General features: G+C 43.5%; 1 long non-coding RNA gene across 1 annotated transcript in view; it reads left to right on the top strand.

Moving 5' to 3' along the window:
* The window catches only part of LOC127567484 (uncharacterized), a 29,000-nt gene extending 10,739 nt beyond the window's left edge, over positions 1-18,261 (top strand). Inside the window, exons 2-3 of the long non-coding RNA XR_007955881.1 lie at positions 8,605-8,765; positions 17,942-18,261. This is a non-coding gene — a long non-coding RNA (uncharacterized LOC127567484). The remainder of the gene's footprint in view (positions 1-8,604; positions 8,766-17,941) is intronic.
* The last annotated feature ends 448 nt before the right edge of the window (positions 18,262-18,709 follow it).

Here is an 18,709-nt window from a genome sequence, read left to right as displayed (position 1 = left end):
AGAAACTACATGTAGATGATACCACCGTTGTAGGCTCAAACAGCGATGAGTCAGAGTACAGGAAGGAGATAGAGAACTTAGTGGAATGGTGTCATGACAATAACCTTTCCCTCAATGTCAACAAAACAAAAGAGCTGGTCATTGACTTCAGGAAAGGGGGCGGTGTACATGCACCTGTCTACATCAACGGTGCTGAGGTCGAGAGGGTTGAGAGCTTCAAGTTCCTGGGAGTGAACATCACCAACAGCCTGTCCTGGTCAAATCATGTGGATGCCACAGCCAAGAAAGCTCACCAGTGCCTCTACTTCCTCAGGAGGCTAAAGAAATTTGGTTTTGTCCCCTTTGACTCTCACCAACTTTTACCGATGCATCATAGAAAGCACCCTATCTGGATGTATCACGGCCTGATACGACAACTGCTCTGCTGAGGACCGCAAGAAACTGCACAGCCCAGCGCATCATGGACACCAGCCTCCCCTCCTTGGACTCTGTCTTTACATCTCCTTGTCTTGGTGAAGTAGCCAGCACAATCAAAGACCCCACCCACCCAGGACATTCTCTCTTCTCTCCTCTTCCATTGGGTAGAAGATACAGGAGCCTGAGGGCACGTACCACCAGACTTAAGGACAGCATCTACCCCACTGTGATAAGGCTATTGGACGGTTCCTTTATTCAATGAGATGGACTATGACTTCACGACCTACCTTGTTGTGACCTTGCACCTTATTGCACTGCACTTTCTCTGTAGCTGTGACACTTTACTCTGTACTGTTATTGTTTTTACCTGTACTACATCAATGCACTCTATACTAACTCAATGTAACTGCACTGTGTAATGAATTGACCTATATGATCAGTATGCGAGACAAGCTTTTCACTGTACCTTGGTACAAGTGACAATAATAAACCAATACCGATACCAATACCAAGTTGTAAATTGCAATACCAAGTGAGATAGCTGGCATAGATGTACTTAAGGATGCTGCATAAACATGTAAGGGAGACATGAATAACAATTAATAGGCAAGAAATTGCATAACTATCTTCTAGTTGTATTAGAGCAGCACCCTAATGCTGTTTGTGAAAGCCCCATAAAGAACAGAAACTTCTGAAGTTCATAGAACAGCGTTAATGGGTTTCCCTGAACAACACCGCACTCCAAATGAAATCATCAGTTTCAGCATGGCATTCCCTTTTGATGGGCTCCAAGTTCCTGCTGCTGTTTGCAATCTCTGAAGCCAACTCTTAAAAGGACGTACTACAATGCGAGTAACATTCCTCAAGCTACGGGTGGATGTTGCTGCTGAATGAATAGATTTGACAACGGTGATAGAAATGTGGGAGAGCACTCCCAGGGATTCCGGACAGGCTAATGAAGAAAGTGGCTACACAGTGACCACAGAGACCCTCTAGAACTACACAAGCCACTCCCCATAGATTGCACACGTCCTTACAGAGACTTGCAAGTCACTACTGGAAACAGATTACTTGTAAGTCTCTGTAAGGACACGTGCACTCTATTGGGTAGTGGAGGTGGGGAGGTGGACCTGCACAATGTTGACAAATGCCCTTGGTGACTCTGCCGGCTCCTTTGAGCTGAAGGAAAAAATGGATAAAATCTTCTCTTCTTGATTATGGCATTTGGGGTGAGGATTAAAGTGTGAGATATGGCAGGGACCAACAGCAGTGGTGTGGAACATTCATGTGGCGAGAAAACTGAGAGTGACCATGGGACCCTCACTGGAAAAGCAGTCTGGACTTGCAGGTATCAGAAGTCACAGGGGTTTACAGGACAAAGTTTGAATAACATGGTTTCAGGGGACACACAATCAGTATAAATGGGTTATTGTGTGAGTAAAGAAAAAACTGTTGTTTTTCAGATCAGTGAGGTTGAAAATCTCACTCTCGGTGCATTTTGTGAGTTGCACTTATTGCCATTGTCATTTGGGGGAGCTTAGTGCAAGAAGATAAATGCTGTGGAGAACAAAGATCATGCCAAAGAATGAGGAGCTGAAATTCAATACAGTGCTAAGAGTCCTAGAACTGCACATGGAATCGCTCTACTCTAGATTAAATCGACTTTCAATTGAACAGTGCTATTTCTTGGTATTGCGTGCATCAACTTCTAGACAGATAGGAGGCATGGGAGGAGGCTCACATGAAGTATAAATACCAATTTAGATCAGTTGTGCAGAATGGTTTGTTTTTCTACTTTTACATTATTAATTATACTATGAACCTCCATTGTTCTTAGAATTCAGCAGACATAAGAACACAGGGATCTTGGGATCCAAGTCCATAGATCCATCAAAATTGCCATGTAAATTGATAGGGTGGTTAAGAAGGCGTATGGCATGCTGGCCTTCATTAGTCGGGGGACTGAGTTCAAAAGCTGTGAGGTAATGTTGCAGCTTTATAAAACTCTGGTTAGAAAAGACTTGGAGTATTGTGTTCAGTTCTGGTCACCTCATTATAGGAAGGATGTGGAAATTTTAGAGAGGGTGCAGAGGAGATTTACCAGGATGCTGCCTAGATTGAAGAACATGCTTTAAGAGGAAAGGTTGAATGAGCTAGGGCTTTTCTCTTTGGAGTGATGCAGGATGAGAGGTGACTTGATAGAGGTGTATAAGATTATGAGGGGCATAGATAGACTGGACAGCCAGCACCATTTCCCCAGAGCGGCAGTGGCCAATACCAGAGGCCATCAGTCTAAGGTCAGAGGAGCAAAGATTAGGGGAGATGTCAGAGGTAGGCTCTTTTACACGGAGAGTAAACACACTGCCGGGGATGGTGGTAGAGGCTGATACAACAGGGCCATTTAAAAGACTCTTAGATAGGCACATAGATGTAAGGAAAATGGAGCGTTATGGGCTGAGTAGGAGGGAAGGGTTAGATCGTGGGCCAAAGTGCCTGTACTGTGTTGTACTGTTCCATGTTGTATGTTCTATAAGGAACAGAAGCAGGAGCAGGCCAATTGTATCTTCAGCCTGTTCTGCCATTTATTAAGATCATGGCTGATCCAATCTTGGTCTCAGTACCATTTTCTTACTCTCTCCCCATGCCTCCTGACTCCCTCATGGTTTAAATGTTTGTTAATCTCTACCTTGAATAAATCCAATGACTCCACCTCCACAGAACTCTGGGGTAGAGTTCCAAAGATTCACGACCCTCTGAGAAAAGAACTTTCCCCCTCATCTTTCTCTGAAATGGGTGACCCATTATTCTGAAAATATGCCCTCCTACTAGAGGAAAAATCCTCTCAGCATCCACCCTGTCCATCCTTCTCAGAATCTTACACATTTTAATAAGTGTTCTCATTCTTCTAAACGAATGAGAATAGGCCCAACTCACTCAAACTTTCTTCATACCTCAGAAACACGAGAGGCTTTAGGTTATGGAATCTGGAGCAACAAACAAGCTGCTGGAGGAACTCAGTGGTCAAGCAACATCTGTGGGAGGGAAGGAATTGTCAACATTTTGGGTTGAAATCCTGCATCAGGACCAAGTATGGAGAGGCAAGTAAGCCACAGATGCTGCTCGACCCGTTGAGTTCATCCAGCAGATTGTTTGTTTTTTCATACCTCAACCTATTCATCCCAGGAATCAATCTAGTGAACCTTCTCTGCATTGCTGCCAGTGCAGGTATATCCTTCCTTAACTATGGTGCACAATACTCCATGTGTGATCTCACCAGCATCTTGTGGTTACATCAGACTTCCCAACTTTTATACTCCATACTCCTGCAATAAAGGTCAACATTCCAGAATAAGTTAGAATGGTGAAGATGAACATATCCACCATTCAGGCACTGCCAAAATATTATGGGGCCGTGGGTTATCTAAAAGGATGGGCATTGGACAAATGGGCAGATGGTAAGTGCATAGTGCTGCTTTTTCAGCCAATATGGGGAAAATATGAAAATCAGTAGTGAGTTTACCTGAGCCATTTTACTTTGGACTACGAGTGCTGCAACTTACCTCAGTGCCTTAGACCATGTAGGGAGAATTTGCTACCAATCTTCAGAATTACCCAGTGATTCCTGCTGAACATGAGCATGTGAGAGTATTGAGTGAGGCTTGGCTCTAGTTGCCATAGTCTTGTAACAATCCTTATTGATCCTCACACAGATCTTGAAGTGAGCTACCATTGGGTGAACAGCTGCAATGGCAAAGAGCCAATTCTTCCAAAAGAGGTGAGGAAAGAAAATTGTCAAGGAAAGAAAATACATTTTTATCCAGCTGTAAAACATTTGTGCAAGTGTTCTACAGACATTGTCTGTCCACTGGGTATTTCTACTTGCTTTCTAAATTATAGACCATCGGTTTTCTCTGGGAGATCTCCAGAACTCCCAGACTAACTCCAGACAACAGAAGCAAACAGCTACAAATAATCATTGACAGCGTTTTTACTGATCTCCCTCGACAGCTCTGACAGCAGATCAGGACAACTCCAGTGACGATCAGGTGCTAGATTCACATCAGTTTCATTATCCTAAAATGGAAAACTGGCTGAAATGCTTTCAGTTAGAAATGAAGAAAAATAATTGTCTGCTTGTTACGTGTTAGCTGCAGGGGCAATCAATTGTCAAGGCAGATAAAATGAATTTATTCTTGTTTTGAAATCACACCTAGCAACTAGACTTGTGTAATATCAGATACTGGTATCATTTCAGATGTTTATAATACAAATCCTTTATTCTGCATTTTTTGCCTTAAGCAGGAATGTGAAAGTCACCGCAGACCTCTGAGAACTTCTCATGAGGTACCTTGAACCCTAAGGATTACTTTATTTACTTCTACATTCTAACCCATGTTATAATCAAAATACAGCTGCAACTGAAGGAAATTGAATGGTAACAGCTCATATAAAAGTGCCAAGGTTCTCTGTTGCTGCAGCAAAGGCTCCTTCTATCTGTCCTTGATGAGCTTGTTTTACAAGTCTTTTCTCAAAAGTTCTATTCTCAACCCTGAAAAAGCAGGTGCCTCTGACTGAGAAACTCTACTGCTGATCGTAATGAACTTTCGAAAAGGAAATCTTCCTAATTTCCTTACTCCACACATCAGGTCCATTTGCTAAATAACCCAAGCTGGAAAATTTGGGGTAAGTGGTTGGGCTGGGCTGATGATGTCAGGAGCCCGTCCCTGGTGATAAGTTATCTTTATTAGTCACATGTACATCGGAACACACAGTGAAATGCATCTTTGTGTAGAGTGTTCTGGGGGCAGCCTGCAAGTGTCACCATGCTTCTGGCGCCAACATAGCATGCCCATAACTTCCTAACCTGTACGTCATTGGAATGTGGGAGGAAACTAGAGCACCCGGAGGAAACCCACGCAGACACGGGGAGAACGTACAAACTCCTTACAGACAGTGGCCGGAATTGAACCCGGGTCGCTGGTGCTGTATTAGCGTTATGCTAACTGCTACACTACCGCGAGTGAGGAGAGGTTGGCACATTTCTGATTGGACCAAGCAACAACTGAGGCGATCCTCTCATTCTTGCTTGGGTCATCTGGCCTATTTGGTCACACAAGGCACTCCACCATCAACAATTCACCAGGTCTCCTTGAAGACTACAGCTGGGAGTGTCCCAGTTAAGAGAGCGCCTTCCCTTATGTTGGTGGGCTTGTAAGCTGCATCTCCTCTAGTACATTCTGGGATGATTGTCACAAAGTCAGAACCAGTCATATCCAGACGCTGACTTCTGTGGGATATGGTTGGATTAGCTGTGGAATTTTGGAGCTCCTCCAAAGGAGTAATAGATCTCAATCGGATTTTTCCAGCAGACAAGAAATTATCATGCATCTCTTGCAACAGTTTTTCCACATCTCTTTAATTCATTCTCTGTGTACCTCTGCTATTTTATTTTGAGTTCCACAACGGTGGGATGATCAGCCCATTCATCTAATGAAATCTCCACAAGGACTGAGCCACTTGGAAGATCAGGCCTCAATAGGCAATGAAAAGCTAAGCTGACTAGAACAGTTTGGGTCAGAACGAGTATCCCGTATTTAAGGGATGTAAGAATCCAGTCAGGCTCAGAGTCAACATAAGGAAGGTTGCTCCTTTCTATTTTGTTGCTGGCTTGCAAGCAAGAAATTGAATGGCATTGGCACATATAAAAGTGCCAAAGTTCTCTAATGCTGCAGTGGAGTTCCTCCTATCTGTCCTTCCTGAGCAATGAAGGACATTTTCTCCTCCAGAGAAAAGGAAGACCCAAGGCAAGCACTGTAGCAAGTGGTAAGAGTTGGAGTAATGTGGTTGCACAATACATGGATACATCAGACCTCACTGCCTGTGCATGGATGCAGTGCAGGATAAAATGTTTAATGATTTAACAAGCTGTGGGGGGAAGTAAGAATTACTACAGATGATATCTCCTGCAGCATAGCGATTCCTTTCAGACACACATCACTTCAGCTGCTTCTCCAATTAGCAGGGGACATTAAACTCAGCCCCTTTCATTTCAGTCATACAGTCATTAGCTGTTCTTGCACTCACATCAAACATGACATACAAAATATTGTGGTCACATGGGTACACAGGAAACCTAAGTCTTCCTATAACTTTCTTCCATTGTCCTCTTCTCTGTCACCTCCCCATCCAGTTAACTGCATGGTACATGTCATACGTACCATGCATGATATCAGGGTGCCTTGGACAAATACGTAAGCCTTTGACACACCCATAAACTAATTCTTGCTGTGTGATGTGGCACTGTAGCCCAAAAGCCAGAGAGAAAAAATAAATTGGGACATACATCCAATCCTTAAAGCCATGAATCAGGAAGCCCTGCAGATTCAGGGCATATCTCCCTCAAATATTAAAGGTGGAAAGGAGACTGAATGGGAACATCGAGTTCTTTACTTTTTCCCTTTTGTTCCCTCTGAATTGAATTGAATTGAATTGGTTTATTATCGTCACTTGTACCGAGGTACAGTGAAAAACACAGTGAATTGAGGTAGTACAAGGTAAAACAATACAGAATGCAGAGTAAAGTGTCACAGCTACAGAGAAAGTGCACTGCAGGTGGACAATAAGGTGCAAGGTCATAATGAGGTAGATTGTGAGGTCAAGAGTCCATCTTAATGTACCAGGGAACCGTTCAATTGTCTTATAACAGTGGGATAGAAGCTGTCCTTGAGCCTGGTGGTACGTGCTTTCAGGCTTTTGTATCTCCTGCCTGATGGGAGAGGGGAGAAGAGAGACTGTCCAGGGTGCGTGGGGTCTTTGATTATTCTGGCTGCTCTACCAAGACGGAGAGCGGTATAGATAGAGTCCAAGGAGTTGAGGCTGGTTTCCGTGATGTGATGGGCTGTGTCCACAACTCTCTGCAGTTTCTTGTGGTCATGGACAGAGCAGTTGCCATACCAAGCCATGATGCATCCAGATAGGATGCTTTCTATGGTGCATCAATAAAAATTGGTGAGTGTCAAGAGGGACATGCCAAATTTCTTCAGACTCCTGAGGAATTAAAGGTGCTGGTGAGCTTTCTTAGCCAATGCATCTATATGGTTGGCCCAGGACAGGCTATTGGTGATGTTCACACCTAGGAACTTGAAGCTCTCAACCCTCTTGACCTCAGCACTGTTGATGTAGACAGGTGCATGTGCACTGACCCCCTTCCTGAGGTCAATAACCAGATCTTTTGCTTTGCTGACATTGAGGGAAAGGTTATTGTCATAACACTATGTCACTAAGCTCTCTCTCTCCTTCCTGTACTCCGACTCAGAGGACCCTGTCCTCACTGTGAAACTCCTTTAGGCAATGAGATGTACTGGTGATGCTTTGCACTGATCTCAGTCATCCTCAATCTACCCCAACCTACAATTATTGTAGCAATTAGTTGTTTTGCTGAAAGCTGGTTTCTAAGGGACGAAACAAACCTTTCAGTTCAAATACAAATTTAATGCAGGATTTGTTCAAAACATGGTTAATGTCCAGGATTACTAAAAAAAATGCCTAAATCTGTTGTTCCAGTCATCTTGTGAAGGTTCTTCACTTTTCCCAAGCTATTTCACCCCAGCTCCTCCCAAGCTCCTTCATCCTCAGCACTCTCTCAACATCATACACCAGAACTATCTTATGCCTAAAGGTTGGGCAATTTTAATCAAGTTTAGACTGGGAACCAATAGGATTGTGTGGAATGCTGGTTTCACAGTTAGCCCATTATTAATCTCCATTGATTTCAATAAAAAAATTAGCATTTCACTCAATATGATCAGTTTCTTGTGGTAGGTTAAGGTAAAATTACTTAAATTATTTTGGTAAGGGAATGGAAAGTAAAATAATGGAAATGTTTTATTCAAATGAAAAATGGCTAGGTTTCTTTTAGAAAATAAATTTTTTGGGTACAGTTTGAATAACTAGAAACCTAAGATAAATGCAGAATACTTAGGAGGAAGAGTTAACTTTGGACATGATTCCCAAATGTCTCCATCGTGTGGAATTTTCCTTTTACTAACTCTAGCTCTGTCAGAGAATATTTGTTAGAGATTGATTACTTCTGCCAACAGCTCCTGCACTCAGAGACTCTAAGGATCATAAGAGGTGAACAACATGGACATTGCTCTTCCTTTGTCTATTAATTCCAATGTTTTGCAGATAAAGTAAAAGGCATGAAATAAACAATACACAAAGTGATACTAAATGTGAACAAATAGGAAGATCTTGCACTGAACCTTCCATCACCTTGCTGATAAATGAGAGCGAACTGTTTGGATTGATTGACCTCCAACACCCACAGCCATCTTCCTTTGTGAAAGGTAAGTTTAATACTGAGGTATTTTATATTAACTATTGATATATGGAAAAAAATTGTTTAGTTTGGCAGCATATGAACTATTTATGATTTCCTGTAGCTGTAGCAATATTATAATGATCTGATCATGCTAAATACAGAATGAGTGAATATGTTGTTTATATGCCCAGAATGTATTGCCCAGATGTCTTTTACCCATTTATTCCCAATACAGATATGTTCATTGTTAATATTTTTCTGAGGTGATGTAAGTTGTGTACATGGAGTCATGGAGACATAGGGTCCTACAGCATGAAACTGGCCATTCAACCCACCACATCCACACTAACCAGTGGACACCCATCCATATTAATCCAATCTTCCAGCATTTGGCCCATAGCCTTCTATGCCTTGGCGATTCATGTGCTCATCTAGGCACTCTTAAATGCTGTCAGCAACTCTGCTTCCACCACTCTTTCAGGCAGGGTATTCCAGGTATTCACCACTCACTGGATGAAAAATGTCCCCCTCAGATCCTCTCTAAATCTCTCACTTCTTACCCTAATTCTTCGTCCTCTAATTTTATCTACCTCTGATATAGAGAAATGTTTGCTGCAGCCTACCCTATCTATACCCCTCCTAACCTCCTTCTCTCCAAGGAAAACAGACCTGCTCTCTCCATTCTCTCCTCATAACTGATGAATTTCCTCTGCACCCTCTCCAGTGCTATCACACCTTTTAAACAGTGTAGTGACCAGAACTGCATGTAATGCTCCAGCTGAGGTCTGACTAACGTTTTATAAAGTTGGAGCACTGCCTCCCTGCTCCAACCTTGAATAATGAAGGCCTGTATCCCATATGCCTTCTTAACCACATTATCTACCTGCTCAGCCACCTTCAAGGATCTTGGACCATTGGTAATGTAGAATGAAATAAAGGCTCCAAAGGAAAGCTCATTTAGGAGCCTTGACATTCACACCAGCTGACCAGCTAAGTTTCTCTATCTGGCATTTTATTTTGTGTCTTTCTTTCATTTATTCATTTTTTGAAATCAAGTCATCACTGGCAAAGCCAGCATTTATTGCCTGTCCCTAATTACCTTTGTAGCAACCCATCTGGTGAATACATCCTCATATCTGTGGGAGATGAGGTTCCAAGATTTCAACACATTGATTATAAAGCTATGAGAATACCTTTCCAACAGAAGATGGTGTGTTACTTGGAGGGCGATCTTGCAGGAGGTGGATTTCTAAGTTCATGAACCTGAAAACCCTTGGGCTTCATCATGGGAGAATTCACAGGTTTGGGAGATGCTGTTGGAGCAGCATAGGAGAGTAATGGCAGTACACTTTGTAGTTGGTACACACTGCAACCATTGGAGAGAATGAATATTTCATGACACAAGGTGCTGATCATGAGGGCTGCTTTGTCCTGGATGATGATGAATTCCTTTAGAAGTGTTGTCGCTGCATTCACCCAGGCACATGAAGAAGATACCATCATGCTCTAGACTTGTAATTTGTAAATGGTGGAAAGGTTCTGAGGTGTCAAGAGATAATTTACTCATCAGAGGTTACCCAGACTCTGACCTGCTTTTGTAGCCAGAGTATTTATGTGGCTGGTCCATTTGTTTCTCTGGTCATTGGTGAATCTCAGAACGTTGATGATGAGGAACTTGGTGACGGTAAAACCATTGAATTTCTAGGGTAGGTGGTTTGGCCCTCTCTTGTTTGGGATAGTTAATATCTGGCATTTCTGAGGTACAAAACCTAATACTTGATCCTATGACTGAATGTACCTGGGACTTGCTGCATGCAGTCGTGGACCACTTTATATGTTGAGGAGTTCAGAGAACGTTGTGTAAAGATTTGCTAACAACTTGACTTCTGATCTTATGATGGAAGGAAGGTCATTGATGAAGCAGTTGGTTGAGCCGAGGAGATTCCTCGGAGTAACTCTTAACCATAGAACCATAGAACCATACAGCACAAAACAGGCCCTTCAGCCCACTGTGTCGTGCCGTCCATCAGACCACCCTCACACTACCTAACCCCTTCCTCCCGCATATCCCTCTATCTCACGTTCCTCCATATGCCTATCCAACAAGCTCTTGAACCTGTTCAATGTATCTGCCTCCACCACCACCCCAGGCAGTGCATTCCATGCACCAACCACTCTTTGGGTGAAAAACCTCCCTCTGACATCTCCCCTGAACCTCCCACCCATAACCTTAAAGCCATGACCTCTCGTCTTGAGCACTGGTGCCCTGGGAAGGAGGCGCTGACTGTCTACTCTACCTATTCCTCTCAACATTTTATATACCTCTATCATGTCTCCTCTCATCCTCCTCCTTTCCAGTGAATAAAGCCCTAGCACCTTAAGCCTCTCCTCATATTCAATACTCTCCAATCCAGGCAGCATCCTGGTAAATCTCCTCTGCACCCTCTCCAACGTCTCCACATCCTTCCTATAATGAGGCGACCAGAACTGAACACAGTACTCTAAGTGTGGCCTAACTAGAGTTTTGTAAAGCTGCATCATAACCTCGCGGCTCTTAAACTCAATCCCGCGATTTATGAAAGCCAACATCCCATTGGCCTTCTTAACTACTCTTTCCACCTGTGAGGCAACTTTCAACGAACTGTGAATGTGAACCCCCAGATCCCTCTGCTCCTCCACACTGCCAAGTACCTTGCCGTTTACCCTGTACTCTGCCCTGGAGTTTGTCCTTCCAAAGTGTACCACCTCACACTTCTCCGGATTGAACTCCATCTGCCACTTGTCAGCCCAGCTCTGCATCCTATCAATATCGCTCTGTAAGCTCCGACAGCCCTCCACACTATCCACAACACCGCCTATCTTAGTGTCGTCCGCAAACTTACTAACCCAGCCCTCCACCCCCTCACCTAAGTCATCTATAAATATCACAAAAAGTAGAGGTCCCAGAACCGATCCCTGCGGGACACCACCAGTCACTGCCTTCCAATCCGAGGGCACTCCCTCCACCACAACCCTCTGCTTTCTACATGCAAGCCAATTCCTAATCCACACAGCCAAGCTTCCCTGGATCCCTCGGCCTCTGACCTTCTGAAGAAGCCTACCATGAGGAACCTTATCAAACGCCTTACTAAAATCCATGTAAACCACATCCACCACACTGCCCTCATCAATCTTCCTTGTCACCTCCTCAAAGAACTCTATCAGGCTTGTGAGGCAAGATCTTCCCTTCACAGAGCCATGCTGGCTGTCCCTAATCAGTCCATGATTCTCAAGGTGTTCATAAATCCTATCCCTTAGAATCCTTTCTAACAGCTTACCCACCACAGACGTGAGACTCACCGGTCTATAATTCCCTGGCCTATCCCTATTACCTTTTTTGAAACAAGGGGACCACATCTTCCAACCCTCCAATCCTCCGGCACCACCCCCGTAGACAACGAGGACTCAAAGATCCTTACCAGCGGTTCAGCAATCTCCTCCCTAGCCTCTCGAAGCAGCCTGGGGAAAATCCCGTCAGGCCCCGGAGATTTATCTGTCTTAATATTATTTAACAACTTCAACACATCCTCTCTCTTGATATCAACAACCTCGAGAACATTACCCCTACCAGCACTCCCTTCTGCATCATCAAGACCCCTCTCCCTGGTGAATACCGAAGAGAAGTACTCATTGAGAACTTCTCCCACTTCTGCCGCCTCCAGGCAAATTCTCCCACCTTTGTCCTTAATTGGACCTACCTTCACCCTAGCCATCCTCCTACCCTTCACGTACTTGAAAAAGGCCTTGGGATTTTCCTTAACCCTACTAGCCAAAGCCTTTTCATGTCCCCTTCCAGCTCTCCTCAGCCCTTTCTTAAGTTCCTTCCTCGCTACCCTATATTCCTCACGGGCCCTGTCTGAACCTTGCTGCTTATACCTCACGTATGTTACCTTCTTCTCCCTAACAAGTCGTTCCACCTCTCTCGTCACCCACGGTTCCTTCACCCTGCCATTCCTTCTCTGCCTCAAGATGGTTGTGGTTATTGGAGGTCAATCACCCCAGTGAATTGCTCTCCTGCATCAGCAAGCTGATGGAAGGTTAATTGACAATTAGGGCTGGGGTAATTAGCCTCCAATGACCACAACCATCTTCCTTTGTGAAAGATATGACTCCAACCTTTGGAGTGTTTTCCCTTTGATGGCCATTGACATCAGTTTTACTAGGGTTCTTTGATGCCACACTTGGTCAAATTATGTCAAGGGCAGTCACTCTCACCTCACCACTGGAATTCAACTCTTTGCAAAGAGGTCTGGAGCTGGACAGCCCAGACAAAACCCAGATGTCTGTCAGCAGATTGTTGGTGTGTAAGTGCCGCTTGATAGAACTGTCAATTAATCTTCTGTTACCTTGCCGATGAATGAGATCACACTGATTGGGTGCCAATTAGCTGGACTGAATTTTTTGAATAGAATATACCCAGGCAATTTTCGACGTTGTTGGGTTGATGTTAATGTTGCAAGGGTACTGGAACAGCTTGTTTAGAGGTATGACTAGTTTTGGAGTGTGGCGCATGGGTGTTCAGAACTACAGCTTGGATACTGTCTAGTCCCACAGCTTTTGTTGCGTCCTGTTCTCTCAGCCATTTCCTGATGTTACACAGAATAAATTTCAGCTGGTTTATGTAACAGTGGGGTTCCCAGGTAAATGTCAAACAAACAATGTATGTTTTCGATGTATTATATAAAAAGTTGTTGGAAAATCTCCTTAAAATAACAGCAGGATGTCGCACCACCTGACAAAGCTGTCATAGGTGGCACAGCTAGTAGAGTTGGTGCTTCACAGCTCCAGTGACCTGGGTTCAATCCTGACCTCCAGTGCTCTCTGTATGGTGTTTGCATGTTCTCCCGGTGACAACATGGGTTTCATCCAGGTGCTCCAGCTTCCTCCCACATCCTACAGACATGCAGATTGGTAGGTGAATTGGCCACTGTAAATTGCCCCTACTGACATAGAACATAGTACAGCACAGGGACAGGCCCTGCGACCCACAATATTGTGCCAAATTAATTAAATTAGTAATCAAATGCCCAACTAAACTAATCCCTTCTGCCTACAGAATGTCCATGTCCTTCCACTTGTTGGACATTCATGTCCCTATCTAAGAGCTTCTTGAATGCCTCTATCACATTTGTCTCCACCACCACCCCTAGCAGTACATTCCTGGCACCCACCTCTCTCTGTGTAAAAAACTTGTCCCACACTGAACTTACCCCTCTCATCTTAAATGCATGCCCTCTGGCATTAGACATTTCAACCCTGGGGAAAAGATAGCAGCTGTCTACTCTATCGATGCCTCTCATATTCTTATAAACCTCTATCAGATCTCCCCTCAGCCTCCACCACTCCAGTGAAAACCAAGTTTGTCCAACCTCTCCTTATAGCACATGCCCTCTAATCCAGGCAGCATCCTGGTAAACCACTTCTGCACCGTCTCAAAAGCTTCCACATCCTTTCTGTAATGGAGTGACCAGAATTGAACGCAATTCTCCAGATGCAGCCTAACTAGAGTTTTATAAAGCTGCAACATAACTTCCCGACTCTTGAACTCAATTCCTCGACTAATAAAGGCAAGCATGCCATATGCCTTCTTTACCATCCTATTAACCTGTGTGGCCACTTTCAGGGAGCTATGGACTTGGACCCCAAGATCCCTCTGCATATCAACACTGATAAGGGTCTTGCCATTGTTAATACATACATACATATGTATGAGATCAAATGTAAAGAGACAGTACTCTGTTAGATCTCATACATATATATGTATGTATGTATTCCAGGTAGAGGTTTCCAAAAGAGTTTCCAGTACAGATCCCTGCAGAACAGCACTAGTCACAGACCTCCATCCAGAATAAGTCCCATCGACCACTACCCTCTGTCTTCTATGGGCAAGTCAATTCTGAATCCAAACAGCCAATTCAGCGTGGGTCCCATGCATCTTAATCTTCTGGATGAGCCCCCCACGAGGGACCTTGTCAAACGCCTTACTAAAATCCATGTAAAACTCGAAAAACTCAATCAAGTTAGTAAGACATGACTTGCCCTGTGCAAAGCCATGCTGACTGTCCCTAATTAGACAATGGTTTTCCAAATGCTCATAAATCCAGTACCTATGAATCCTCTCCAGTAACTTCCCTACCACTGATGTGAGACTCACCAATGTATAGTTTCCAGGATTATCCTTATTTCCCTTCTTGAATAATGGAACAACATTAGCTACTCGCCAGTCTTCCAGGACCTTGCCTGTGGCTAGAGAGGACATGAAGATATTGATCAAGGCCCCAGCAATCTCATCTCTTGCCTCTCTCAATAACCTGGGGTATATCTCATCAGGCCCTGGGGACTTATCCACCTAAATGTTCTTTAAGAGACTCAACACTATCACCTCCTTTATCTCGAAATTCCCCAGCATATTAGCACACTCCACACTGATCTCACTATCCTCCATGTCCTTCTCCTTGGTAAATACTGATGCAAAGTACTCATTTAGGACCTCTCCCACATCTTCCACCTCAAGCACATGTTCCCTCCTTTATCCTTAAGTGGTCCTATCCACTCCGTAGTTACCCTCTTGCTCTTGACGTATATATAGAATGCCTTGGGATTCTCTTTAATCCTACTTGCCAAGGACTTTTCATGGCCCCTCCTAGCTCTCCTAATTCCCTTCTTGAGTTCTTTTCTGGCTTCTTTATAATCCTCAAGGGCTCTGTTTGATTTTAGCTTCCTAAACCTTACATATGCCTTTTTCTTCTTGACTAAATTCACCACCTCTCTCGTCATCCAAGGTTCCCTTACCTTGCCATCCTTGTCCTTCCTTCTTACTGGAACATACTTGTCCTGTACTCTGTGCAGTTGGTCTTTAAACAGCCTCCACGTGCCAGATTTGGACTTGCCCAAAAACGGCTATTCCCAATTAACTCTCCTAATACTCTTATAATTTGCCCTGCTCCAATTTAATACTCTCCTGCAAGATCCATACTTATCCTTATCTATAGCTATCTTAAGACTTAAGGAGTTATGGTCACTAATGTTTAGCTGAGTGGTAAAATCTGGGGGAAGTTTATGGAAATGAAGGGAAAATAAAAAATGGGATTGGTGTAAATGTGTGCTTGATGGTCACTGTAGACTTGGTGAGGCAAAGGGACTGTTCCTGTGCTGTATAAATCTACAATGAGATAAATCCTCATTCATAAATTAGAACTTGCTCACTTTGCTTTAATTCTGTCACACAAAAAAAATCACACACTTATCTGTTAATGAACTTTGGAACATAGCAGTAGAATGATTTTATTGGAAAAGGTTAAATCAAAGATGTAAACTATGACCTGTGGCTAAAATTCAAAACACATTACGTATATTCTGGCTATTCTGTTATGCTTCAAAAATAATCAAGGGGAGTATTCCAGCCACTGAAGTCAGTGAGATCACACAAGAAATTAATTGAGGAGATCAAGTGATAGAGAGAGGATTGCAGAGCAACAAGCAATGTGCTGGAAGAACTCAGTGAGTCACGCAGCATCTGTGGGAGGAAAGGAATTGCTGATGTTTCGGGTCAAGACCCTGCATCAGGGAGGTGAGCGGGGGTGGAGTTGGGAGACAGTGGAGGGTGAATGATAGATGGAGGCAAACAAAAAGAGGGAGGGAAAAGGGGTAAAAACAGATGGAGCAAAGTGGGGGGAGGGGAGTGTGAAGATAGGACCTTGCTCCATCTGGTTTTTCCCCTTTTCCCTCTCTCTCTTTGTCTCTTTGCCTCCATCTATCATTCACCTTCCACTGCCTTCCAACTCCACCCTCATTCACCTCCTCTACCTGGCACTCCCTGCCTGTCATCTCACACCCCTCTTCAGTCTACCACTCGCCTCGGAATCCTTTCTCGCCACTCCCCTTCTCCTCTTTATACTGGCCATCTCGTCTCTCCACTCTCAGTCCTGACTCAGGGTCTCGACCTCAAACGTCGACGATGCCTTTCCTCCCACAGATGCTGCTTGACCTGCTGAGTTCCTCCAGCACATTGTTGCTTCAGATCCCAGCATCTGAAGTCACTTGTGTCTCCAGAGGACTGCAGAGGTTGGAGGTCAGGAGAGGTGGTGGTGCAGGCATTCGTTGTACAGAGGATTATGTGAATGAATTCTTAGAAAGGAGATGGGAGTTTGTAGTTGCTCAGGGAGAGCTGGGAAGATAATCAGGGTGATGATTAGGCTGACTTAATGTTTCAGAACCAGGAGGTGGAGTTAGCAATCAAGAAAGATAGAGAAGATGCCTGGAGCAAGTTTGATGCCTTGTATTCCCTGGCAGCAACCAAGGTTGACTGGTTATCTAATTAGCTTATTATCTAATTATTATCTTTTTATCTAATTAGCTTATTAACTTACTATCTTGTTACTGACACAGAGCTCAAACCTCCAAGCAAGATATACTTTGGTGGTCTTGCAAGTCTTGTGTGTTTAATGAATTTCTCTGCAGTGATGTTAAACAACTGTTCGACACCATACCCAGTTGCTTCTCTGCACTGGTGATCCACAAGGATATGATTCCCATTTTGATTTGAAATTGGCTGTCCAAGCACAAAGATTTGGGCGTTCCTGTTTTCAAGGATTTGCAATCATGATATGTATCACGGATACTTTATCACTACCATTAATGAAATTCATAAGTCAGATATTTTAAAACATTTCCATTCCAGCAATTTTGCAAGCAGATTTCATAAATAAAAATAATAACAATTCAAAATGCATTGCATATGTTCTAGCTATTCTGTTATTTTTAAAATCACAATTATCCATAACTCTCAGATAAGTAAAAGTTCCAGGTGCTACAAAAAATTATGGAACAAGGTAACATTTATAACATAAGATTTGCCAGTAGCACCAGTGCCTCAGGTACCATTTGGTTTCAATGGAATGGTGCCATATTATTGTTGTTATTAACTGACTGCACGTAATGATGATTAATCACTAAAAACAAAATCTGTGAAGCAAGGAGTCTGCTCTCATTCATTGCTCTGGTAGTATTCACTTGTATGAACATAGGTGATCAATAACGTCAGCAGTAAACTGTCTGCAAATTCACATTGTCTGTAATGAAGTGAAACATTCCAAAGAATTTCAAAATGACCATGTTGAATAAAATGTTAAGAAGAGTGTTTTTTTTATTATTTCTTCACAGTGCATTGGATATCTCTGGCAAAAGATTTATTGTCCTATAGCGGCTAGCTACACACCACGAAATGAAGACACAGAGTCGCTGGTTTCGAAATCGGAGGTCGAATGCAGACCAGGGGCGCGGTGCGCCTTTAGTAGCCGAAAACTTCCCGCGCTACAGTTCCCGCGCTGACGTCACGCCCGGGTCACCTGACCTTCCTGCGCGCGGGCTTTCCCAGCCCAACGCTGGGGAAGAAGGAGGGCCCCGCGCCATCTTGGATCGGGGCCTCCGACGACATCGCAATGTCGGGAGCTGGTTCGATGCCGGTGCGGTGAGTCGCTACAGTCCATCCCTAATTGGCCCTAGGTGAAAGGTTCTCAAGACCATTTCAAAGGGCATTTATGAATAAATCACATTGGTGGAGTCATTGGATCTGGAGTCATTTTATGTCATCTGGAGTCACATTTAGGATATGAATCAAAGATTTCCTTCCCTGAAATATATTGGTGAACATGATGAGTTTTCATGATAATGAAATAGTTTCATGGTCTTCATCACTGGTCCTAGCTTTTCATTTCAAATCCTGAGTGGGCTGATTCATTCTAGCATGTGTAAACTGGGAATGAGAGTTTAGTCATGGGACCCACTTTAGCTAGAGTCTGTGTATGATTATTCTATCTCAGACTTCCATCCAACACTTTCTGTTGAATTCCAATCTTTATGTCTCTTCTATAATCTTCACTCCTTTAAACAGCACATATTGACACAGCTCATTTTTATAGGAATCATATG

The sequence above is a fragment of the Pristis pectinata genome, chromosome 2, assembly GCF_009764475.1.
Source record: "Pristis pectinata isolate sPriPec2 chromosome 2, sPriPec2.1.pri, whole genome shotgun sequence".
Lineage (NCBI taxonomy): Eukaryota > Metazoa > Chordata > Chondrichthyes > Rhinopristiformes > Pristidae > Pristis > Pristis pectinata.
Note: the sequence above shows the minus strand (reverse complement) of the source record. Positions and strands in the feature narration are given on the sequence as shown.